Raw genomic sequence first — 9674 nt, 5'->3', positions numbered from 1 at the left:
GCGGCGCCGCCACCGGGACTGCCCTATTTTATTTTTTAAAGATTATTTATTTATTTATTTATTTATTTATTTATTTATTTATTTATTTATGATAGAGAGAGGCAGAGACACAGGCAGAGGGACAAGCAGGCTCCATGATTGATTGATTGATTGATTGATTGATTGATTGATTGATTTATGATAGAGAGAGGCAGAGACACAGGCAGAGGGACAAGCAGGCTCCCTGCCAGGAGCCCGAGGTGAGACTCGATCCCCGGACTCCAGGATCACGCCCTGGGCCAAAGGCAGGCGCCAAACTGCTGAGCCACCCAGGGATCCCCTTGTTTTGGTTTTAAAGATTTAAGTAATCAGGGATCCCTGGGTGGCGCAGCGGTTTGGCGCCTGCCTTTGGCCCAGGGCGCGATCCTGGAGACCCGGGATCGAATCCCACGTCGGGCTCCCGGTGCATGGAGCCTGCTTCTCCCTCTGCCTGTGTCTCTGCCTCTCTCTCTCTCTGTAACTATCATAAATAAATAAAAATTTAAAAAAAAAAAATTTAAAGATTTAAGTAATCACTACACCCAATGTGAGGCTCTAACTCTCCAGATCAAGAGCTGCATGGTCTACCAAATGAGCCAGCCAGCTGCCCCAAGTTTTGGATTCTAACAGACATGATCCATAGGCACAAAAAATCTTCACATAATATATGTACTTTTGAAAAATGCAATACATGAACAAGAGATAATTTTAAGGATCTTGAATTAGGCCAGATTTTATTTTATTTTAATATTTCATTTATTTATTCATGAGAGACAGACAGAGAGAGAGAGAGGCAGAGACACAGGCATAGGGAGAAGCAGGCTCCATGCAGGGTGCGATCCTATGGCCAGCCCCAGGCCAGATTTTAAAGTCAATATTTGTGAAAACAATGAAAAGATTCAACATTTCAAAATAATGGCATACCATTCAGATGCCATCTACATAAGGCACTAAGAACTTACTAAAAACTCTCAGACTGTGCAGGACGCCTGGGTGGCTTAGTGGTTGAACACTGGTGTGATCCTAGGGTCCTGGAATCAAGTTCTGAGTCAGGCTCCCTGTAGGGAGCCTGCTTCTCCCTCTGCCTATGTGTCTGCCTCTCTGTCTGTCATGAATAAATAAATAAAATTTACTATGGGAATATAGTAAAAAAAAAAAAAGAAAAAGAAAAACAGCTCTTACTACGGAAAATAATATATTGTTTACCAGAAATAAGAAATATAACTTAAATCACCATAATTTATCATTTATAACATCCATGTTACATAAATATACTGGATAAAAGTGTTATTTAGGCAATGATGTGCTTCATATTTTCTATTAAACAGTAATCTACATAATTAAATGTTAAAAATTAAAATTAATTTTCGAATCAATTTTTTAAAGCAGACATCATAGAACTACCTTTAGCTACAGGTAAGACAGGTACATTATTTTTCAATGACCAAACATTATTTTCTTTTAAGAGTTTATTTTTAGGAGATTCCAGGGTGGCTCAGCAGTTTATCACCTGCCTTCAAGCCTAGGGTGTGATCCTGGAGTCCCGGGATGGAGTCCCGCATCGGGCTCCCGGCACAGAGCCTGCTTCTCTCTCTGCCTGTGTCTCTGCCTCTCTCTCTCTTTCTCTCTCTCATGAATAAATAAGATAAAAAAAAATTTTTATTTTGAAATTTAAAGACCATGCACGGAGGTGTGCACAAACTGGGGAGAGGCAAAGGGAGAGGGAGAGGGAACCCAGAGCAGGCTCTCCACAGTCAGCACAGAGCCAATGCAAGGCTCCATCTCATAACCTTGAGATCACAAACTGAGCGGAAAAACAAGAGCCCAGTGCTTAACCTAACCGACCAAGTCACCCAGGTGCCCCAACCAACCATTAGTTTTGTTAGTCATAAAAGAAAGACAAATGGTTATAAAATATGAATAATGAATGAAAATTCAGCTGTTTGAAAGTTGCCATTATGTGCCAATGACTGTCAAAAATTTTCTAAAAGTTCTTTTCATTTCATAAAAAAAATTCCAAGGCAGCTACTCAACTGCTGAGCCACCCAGGCGTCCCACCTTCAGGATTCTATTTTATTATTTTTTAAAGATTTTATTTATTTATTCATGGGAGACACACAGAGAGAGAAAGAGAGAGAGAGAGAGAGAGGGAGAGGCAGAGACACAGGCAAAGGGAGAAGCAGGCTCCATGCAGGGTGCCCGAGTGAAACTCGATCCCCAGTCTCCAGGATCACACCCTGGGCTGAAGGCGGGGCTAAACCACCGAGCCACTTGGGCTGCCCCCACCTTTAGTATTTTTTTAAATTAATTAATTAATTTATTTATTTATTCATGAGAGAGAGAGAGAGAGAGAGAGAGAGAGGCAGAAACACAGGCAGAGGGAGAAGCAGGCTCCCTGCAGGAAGCCCGACGCGGGACTCATCCAGGGTCTCCAGGATCAGGCCCCCGGCCGAAGGCGGCGCTAAACCGCTGAGCCACCCGGGTGCCCCACCTTTAGTATTTTAAATCGAAGTTTATTGGTGGAAAATGCAATAGTCAATAAAATAAATTTATTTCAATTGAATTTTATAAAGAAACCCAATCATTTCACCTATGTAAATAAACACTCAGTGACCCATCATGTCTCCTCTGTAAAGTTTCTCATCTTTGGCATATCTATCAAAACCTAAGAGGGGCTCACGGGCCGGGAGCCCGAAGCTAAGAGCCTCTTGGCGCCGGGCGGCTGCTCGCGGCGGCCCGGCGGCCGTCACCATGCCACAAAATGAATATATTGAGTTACACCGGAAGCGCTATGGCTATCGTTTGGATTACCATGAGAAAAAGAGAAAGAAAGAAGGTCGAGAGGCTCATGAACGTTAAAAAAAAGCAAAAAAGATGATTGGTCTGAAAGCTAAGCTCTACCATAAACAGCGCCATGCTGAGAAAATACAAATGAAAAAGACTATCAAGATGCATGAAAAGAGAAACACCAAACAAAAGAATGATGAAAAGACTCCACAGGGAGCAGTACCTGCATATCTACTGGAGAGGGAGGGGCAGTCCCGAAATAAAGTACTTTCCAATATGATTAAACAAAAGTGAAAAGAGAAAGCGGGAAAGTGGGAAGTTCCTTTACCCAAAGTTCGTGCTCAGGGAGAAACAGAAGTATTAAAAGTCATTCGAACAGGAAAGAGAAAAAAGAAAGCATGGAAGAGGATGGTCACTAAAGTCTGCTTTGTTGGAGATGGCTTTACTAGAAAACCACCTAAATACGAAAGATTCATTAGGCCAATGGGCTTACGTTTCAAAAAGGCCCATGTAACACATCCTGAATTGAAAGCCACCTTTTGCCTGCCAATACTCGATGTAAAAAAGAATCCCTCATCCCCACTATATACAACTTTGGGTGTTATTACCAAAGGTACTGTCATTGAAGTGAACGTGAGTGAGTTGGGCCTTGTGACACAAGGAGGCAAAGTTATTTGGGGAAAACATGCCCAGGTTACCAACAATCCTGAAAATGATGGATGCATAAATGCAGTCCTGCTGGTTTAACAGCAGTTTGACAAGTAATCCCTTATAATTACTGAAGACTACACACCTGTCAGGAAGACCATCATTGTTGTGGTTCTGGATGCTACCAAACAGCCTTACATATCTACAGTCATCAAGACATTTATTCTACTGTAAAAAAAGTTGAAATAGACATTTATTAAAATAAAAAAAAAAACCTAAGAGGGAAATGATCACCACTTTCTCTGCTTTATCTCTCTCTCTCTCTCTCTCTGTCTCTCTCTCTCACACACACACACACACATTTTTAAACTCCTTTCAGTTTTGTGAAGTCTTTAGAAGCCTCTACAATCTGGATATTCCTATTGCTTTTCTTTCCATTTGAAAGGACCTTCACTTAGTATGCTTAGAAAATGCAAATAAATCTTTCCATCATTAAAGTGACCTGGGTGGCTCAGTCAGTGTTCATCTCTTGATTTCAACTCAGATCATGATCTCAGGGTCCCCAGATAAGAGCCCAGCATCTTGAGCTCCATGCTCAGCAGGGAGTCTGCTTGAGATTCCCTCTCTCTCCCTAAACTGTCTCTCTCCCTCTCCCTAAAATAAATAAACCATTTTTTTAAAAAGTAAAAGAGGGGTGCCTGAGTGACTCAGTTGGTTAAATGTTTGCCTTTAGCTCAGGTCATGATCCTGGAATTCTGGGATCCAGCACCACATGGGGCTCCCTGCTTCTCCCTCTCTCCCAGCTCATGCTAGCTCTCTCTTTCTCTTTCTCTTGCTTACTCACTCTCTCAAATAAATAAAATAAAATAAAATAAAATAAAATAAAATAAAATAAAATAAAATAAAATAAAATAAAATAAGTAAAAGAGAAATAAAGACTTTCTCAGACAAAAATCGAGGGAATTTGTTGCCAGGAGACCTGACTTGCAAGAAATGTTACAAAATGCTCTTATTTTTTAAAAAAGAATATTAGTCATTCCTATGTTTCCACAATAGAAACCCAATTTCTAAATTTAAAACATCATTCACTATTTGTTTAAGAATCACATTTAGACGATATGGCTTTTGACATATAAAAGTTCTGTGGGAAAAACTAAGATCTTTTAATTTTGCTTTAACATCAAAATAAACAGAGCAGCTGTGTCTCTCATGAATAAATAAATAAATAAATAACCTTTAAAAAAAAAAGGGCATCCTCTTGTGGGAGGGGAGGTTGGTGAGGGGATGGGGTAACTGGGTGATGGGCATTAAGGAGGACATTTGATAGAATGAGCACTGTATATTATATGCAACTGATGAATCACTAAATTCTACTTCTGAAACTAATAATACAGTATATATTAATTAAATTTTATTTACAATAAATAAAAATAAAGAGCATCCTTTATTATTATTAGAGCGGTATAGAGTTATTAGAGCAGTTATAACTAGCAGCATATGAAAAATTTCCAGAAATATGACCACAATGTTGAAATCCACCATTTTTAAGATTAACATATCTCTAGCAAAGACAAGGCAAAAGTATAACCATACGGAATTTCTTGGCAATCACAAATTTACCTTTTAATCTGTGGAGATTATACAATTGACTACTTGCTGAATAAATAGGCAATTAGTAAATGGAAAAAAAAAGTTAATATTTATGGATTTAGAAAATATACAAATGCTAAGGTAAAATGAGTAATTTATAGATGTTTCTGTGTAGATATAGTATTGTATTTGAAAATATGGGGAAAAAAGTGCTTTGAGAAAATGCGTATAAATGTACAGAACCACATGGTGTCTGAGTAGCGCAGTAGGTTAAGCATCTGTCTTCAGCTCAGGTCATGATCTCACGGTCCTGGGACTGAGCCCCATGTTGGGCTCCCTGCTCCGTGGAAAGTCCGATGCTCCCTCTCCCTCTGCCCTTCCTCCTGCTTGTGCTCTCTCTCTCTCTCTCTCTCGTGCTCTCTCAAATAAACAAAATCTTTAAAAAAAAATGACAGATCTACAGAATTAAATAAATATGGAATAAATATTTCAAGAAAGTAACTTAAGACAAGGTCTAAAGAAATGCACAGGGAAACAACTATCTTGCATAAAATGCTTCAATATTTAAATAATTTGACTGGAGAGCCTGGGTGGCTCAGTCGATTAAGTGTCTGACTCTTGATCTCAGCAAGTCTTGATCTCAGTCTTGAGTTCAAACGCTACACTGGGCTCTACACTGGGTGTGAAGCCTACCTTAAATAAACAAATAATTTTATCAGTTAAATAGAATTCTGTAAAAACAATGTAATTTGTAAGTAAGTGCAACACCATCAAATATCCTGTACTGGTAACAGGAGAAAGAGGAAGAGGAGAGGAAGGGAGGGGAGAGAGGAAGGAAAGAAAGCTCAGAGAACACTAAGCAAGATCAATGCCCAAAAAATCTAAATGTCAGCGTATTATTTTCAGTTTACAGAAAATCAAAGATAAAGAAAAAAGTCCTGAAAGAAAAAAATACCTTACCTATAGAGGAATATAGGTAGGAATTAAATTTCCCTTTTCAGAAATCATGAATCTGAGTAAAAGGGAAAACAACAAAATTTTGGTCAGTGTTTTCAAACAAGAAAATATTTGAATCCTGGATCAGCTGTGGTTATGGATCTGGGTGCCCTTCAGAACAGCAGTTACCCATAGAAAAATAAAGACCATTTTCTTTCTATGGAGGCACAATTAGGAATTAAATTTGGGATTAAGTTTTCCTTCCTGGCACAGTGACAGGAAAATACCTGCTCCACAGGTCTTCTGGCTTGGAACAGATGAAGTTTTCAATGCTCAATGACTGAATGGGGTGACAAATTCAGAAATCTTAACAGATCTGGGGCAGATGCAGAGGTTTCCAGGCTATCAAAACATTTCTAGGGATCCCTGGGTGGCGCAGCGGTTTGGCGCTTGCCTTTGGCCCAGGGCGCGATCCTGGAGACCCAGGATCGAATCCCACGTCGGGCTCCCGGTGCATGGAGCCTGCTTCTCCCTCTGCCTGTGTCTCTGCCTCTCTCTCTCTCTCTCTCTCTGTGACTATCATAAATAAATAAAAATTTAAAAAAAATTTCTAAGTCTGGTTACATGTCAGAGTGGCATTAAGACATCAACACACTTTAATCCCTGGTTATTCCTCCTCACTAAACCTGGCAATCTCTCTGAGAGAGAGAGATTTCTAATTCATTAAATGGGGGATATAGGGATGCCTGGGTAGCTCAGCGGTTGAGCATCTGCCTTGGGCCCAGAGCATGATCCTGGGTTCCCGGGATTGAATCCCACATCGGGCGCCTTGCACGGAGCCTGCTTCTCTCTCTGCCTATGTCTCTGTTTCTCTTTCGGTGTCTCTTGCAAATAAATAAATAAACTCTTTAAAAAATAAGTGGGGGATATAGTTTACTTCACACTGATCACAGAAATTTCGCAGAGATGAAATTACTGGTGCAATAAAATACATCCTACTCCCCACAGCCCATAATAAAGGAAATGGAGAATTACACTGATCACAGAGAGTTTTCACAGACATACTGTTATAGCCAATCAGCACAACATGCCACCACAGATGTTTTATTTTTGATTTTTTTAAAAATTTTATTATTTATTCATGAGAATACACAGAGAGGAGACAGAGAGAGAGGCAGAGGGAGAAGCAGGCTTCATGCAGGGAGCCGGACGTGGGACTCAATCAGGGGTCTCCAGGGTCACGCCCTGGAATGAAGGCAGGCGCCAAACCACTGAGCCACCCAGGCCGCCCCACCACAGATGTTTTAAAAGTCATATGTAGTAGGTGCCATCAGATACCAGGTGTCTAAGCAGAAACCCCAAGAGCTAAACACACTCATACCAACTGTATAAGCAGGACAGAGGGCTGTGAGGGTGTGTGTGCTCACTTAGGGAGAGGACTTCAGAGCTGTGACAGAGAAGGTGCACAGGAGATGCCAAGCAACCCTGGGACAGGAAGGCTGGGGTGACTCTGTCTCACCATGTTCACTCTATGTGAACTGTCAGAAAATACCACTACATATATCTCTGTGTTCAGTTTCAACAATGGGGGGAGAGAGAAATGTCTGTCTACATTGTATTTCTTACGAGTTTTCTAAAGAAACATTCTACTTCTCTAAGAATCTGTCTAAAATGAAGGTCCACTCACCAAATACCTTTTCTTGCTGGGACAGCAGCTACTATGGTCTCAGTCTGAGCACAAGTGCAGAGCACAAGCCTTATCCACAAGATAAAGGCTAGGGGCAATATGACCTCAACTCCTTGCTGGCGAGTGATTATAATTTCATTTGTAAGTTTAGTGAGTATCTGTATGGGGAGTGACAATTGTCTCAGAAAAAACAAATGTGAAATATGAAAATTACTTAAAGCTAGTAGTAGCAATTTGTAGTGATTAACCAATTAAAGAGAGACAGAGACAGAGAAGCAGGTAAAAGAAAATACATCCCAGATGCCTGGAAGAAACCAGGTAAAAGTGACAGGGAGGACAAGGACACTGAGGTCTAGAACTGAGCGAGGGAACCTGAGAACAAGGCTGGGCTTTGTTTCTTGCCAACCTGAGGTATTTTGCTTCCAAAATGTGATTATTTTTCAATTCTGCTAACTTTGCACTGTTGCAGCCTGAAAGGGAAAAGAAAGAATTGATTAGGAACAAATTGTCAGAATGTCAGAAACGAACTGGAGAAAGTGGATAAACTTTTACTCACTGCTTCAACAGACACAGGTGAAGCATCACACAGTATTTTTGGTGTGTGAGAGGTGCCACGAGAAAAACTTTTGAAGAACCTACCTCTATAGAAACAATTGATATAGATAAGAAAGATAGACGATAACAAAATATTGAATATAAAATGAATAGCACATTGCAAAGAGAGAGTGAGAGAGATGGTTCGAGGAATGAGCAGGGAATGAAGGAGGAAGCAATATAAACTGGGTAGTAATGGAGAACCTCACTGACAAGATTATCACAGGCAGTATTTGGAAAAAAAAAAAAAAAGCCAAAGGACTAAGCCATGCATGTATTGCATTGCATATTATATTATCCAAACACAGGAACCAGCCAGCATCATGTCTCAGACAAAGCCAAGTGCTAGTAGTGCACATGGAACTAAATGTGGGTCAGAGTCCAAGGAGGAGGTCAGAGAAAAACATAGGAGAAAGGACTGTAAGGCTGTCTAGGTTTCTGTAAGAATTTTGAATTTCCTCCAAATAAAATGGGAGCCATTACAAGGTTTGACCAAAGTATGGACATTATCTGATTTGTCTTTTCACAGGTTCATGTTGACTGGTGGGTAGAAATTACCCTTCAAAGAAGGTTAGGGAGAGGGAGAACCACCAGACAACCAACGAGGAAAGCCAAGTATATGGAGATGGTGGCTCTGCCCAAGCCAGTCATAGGGACAATGATGGAAAGCATTCACATTTCTGATACATTCTGAAGACAGAACCAGTAGGATGTTCTGTAGGACTGGATGTGGGGAGTGAAAACAAATGAATCAAAGATGGTTCCTGGGTTTGTGGGCTCTCCAACCAGAAGGATGAAGCTGGCATGAACTGAGGTTGGGAAGGCTGGCCAGAACAGGTCACATGTCCGTGAATATCACACAACAGAGAAATACTACTCAATGTAGATACATTTTACCACTGATTAAAATCATAGTAATTGTAAACTTTCCCATTTACATGTAATATTGTATTACGAACATCTTATGTTACAACTGGAAGTATTTTTTTTTAAGATTTTATTTATTTATTCACGAGAGACACACAGAGAGAGAAAGAGACACAGGCAGAGGGAGAAGCAGGCTCCAAGCAGGGAGCCTGATGTGGGACTCAATCCTGGGTCTCCAGGATCACGCCCTGGGCTGAAGGTGGCGCTAAACCGCTGAGCCACATGGGCTGCCCTACACTATTGGAAGTATTATGAATATGTTATTTTATTATTTTCTAAATAGTAAGGCATAGTGTTAACCTTCTGTCTGCAGCTTCACCCCCTTTTTACCTTCTCCCTGCACAGAAATTTTCAGCCTCAGAGATCTACTCACTTTCCTGAAATATTCTATATATCTGTAATTTTGTGCATTTCCAGATCTGCTTATCTTTGCTCATGGACACTTAGTGAACAAAGGACACCCTGAGTGAAGCTCTGTGGCTGTAGC

General features: G+C 40.5%; 1 pseudogene; it reads left to right on the top strand.

Annotated features, from left to right (window-relative positions):
• The first annotated feature begins 2704 nt into the window (after window positions 1-2704).
• On the top strand, window positions 2705-3676 carry LOC118351470 (ribosome biogenesis protein NSA2 homolog; annotated as a pseudogene).
• Window positions 3677-9674: the final 5998 nt, after the last annotated feature.

Source organism: Canis lupus, chromosome 1, assembly GCF_003254725.2.
Source record: "Canis lupus dingo isolate Sandy chromosome 1, ASM325472v2, whole genome shotgun sequence".
In the NCBI taxonomy this organism is placed as follows: Eukaryota; Metazoa; Chordata; class Mammalia; order Carnivora; family Canidae; genus Canis; species Canis lupus.
This window is presented reverse-complemented; position numbering and strand designations above follow the sequence as displayed.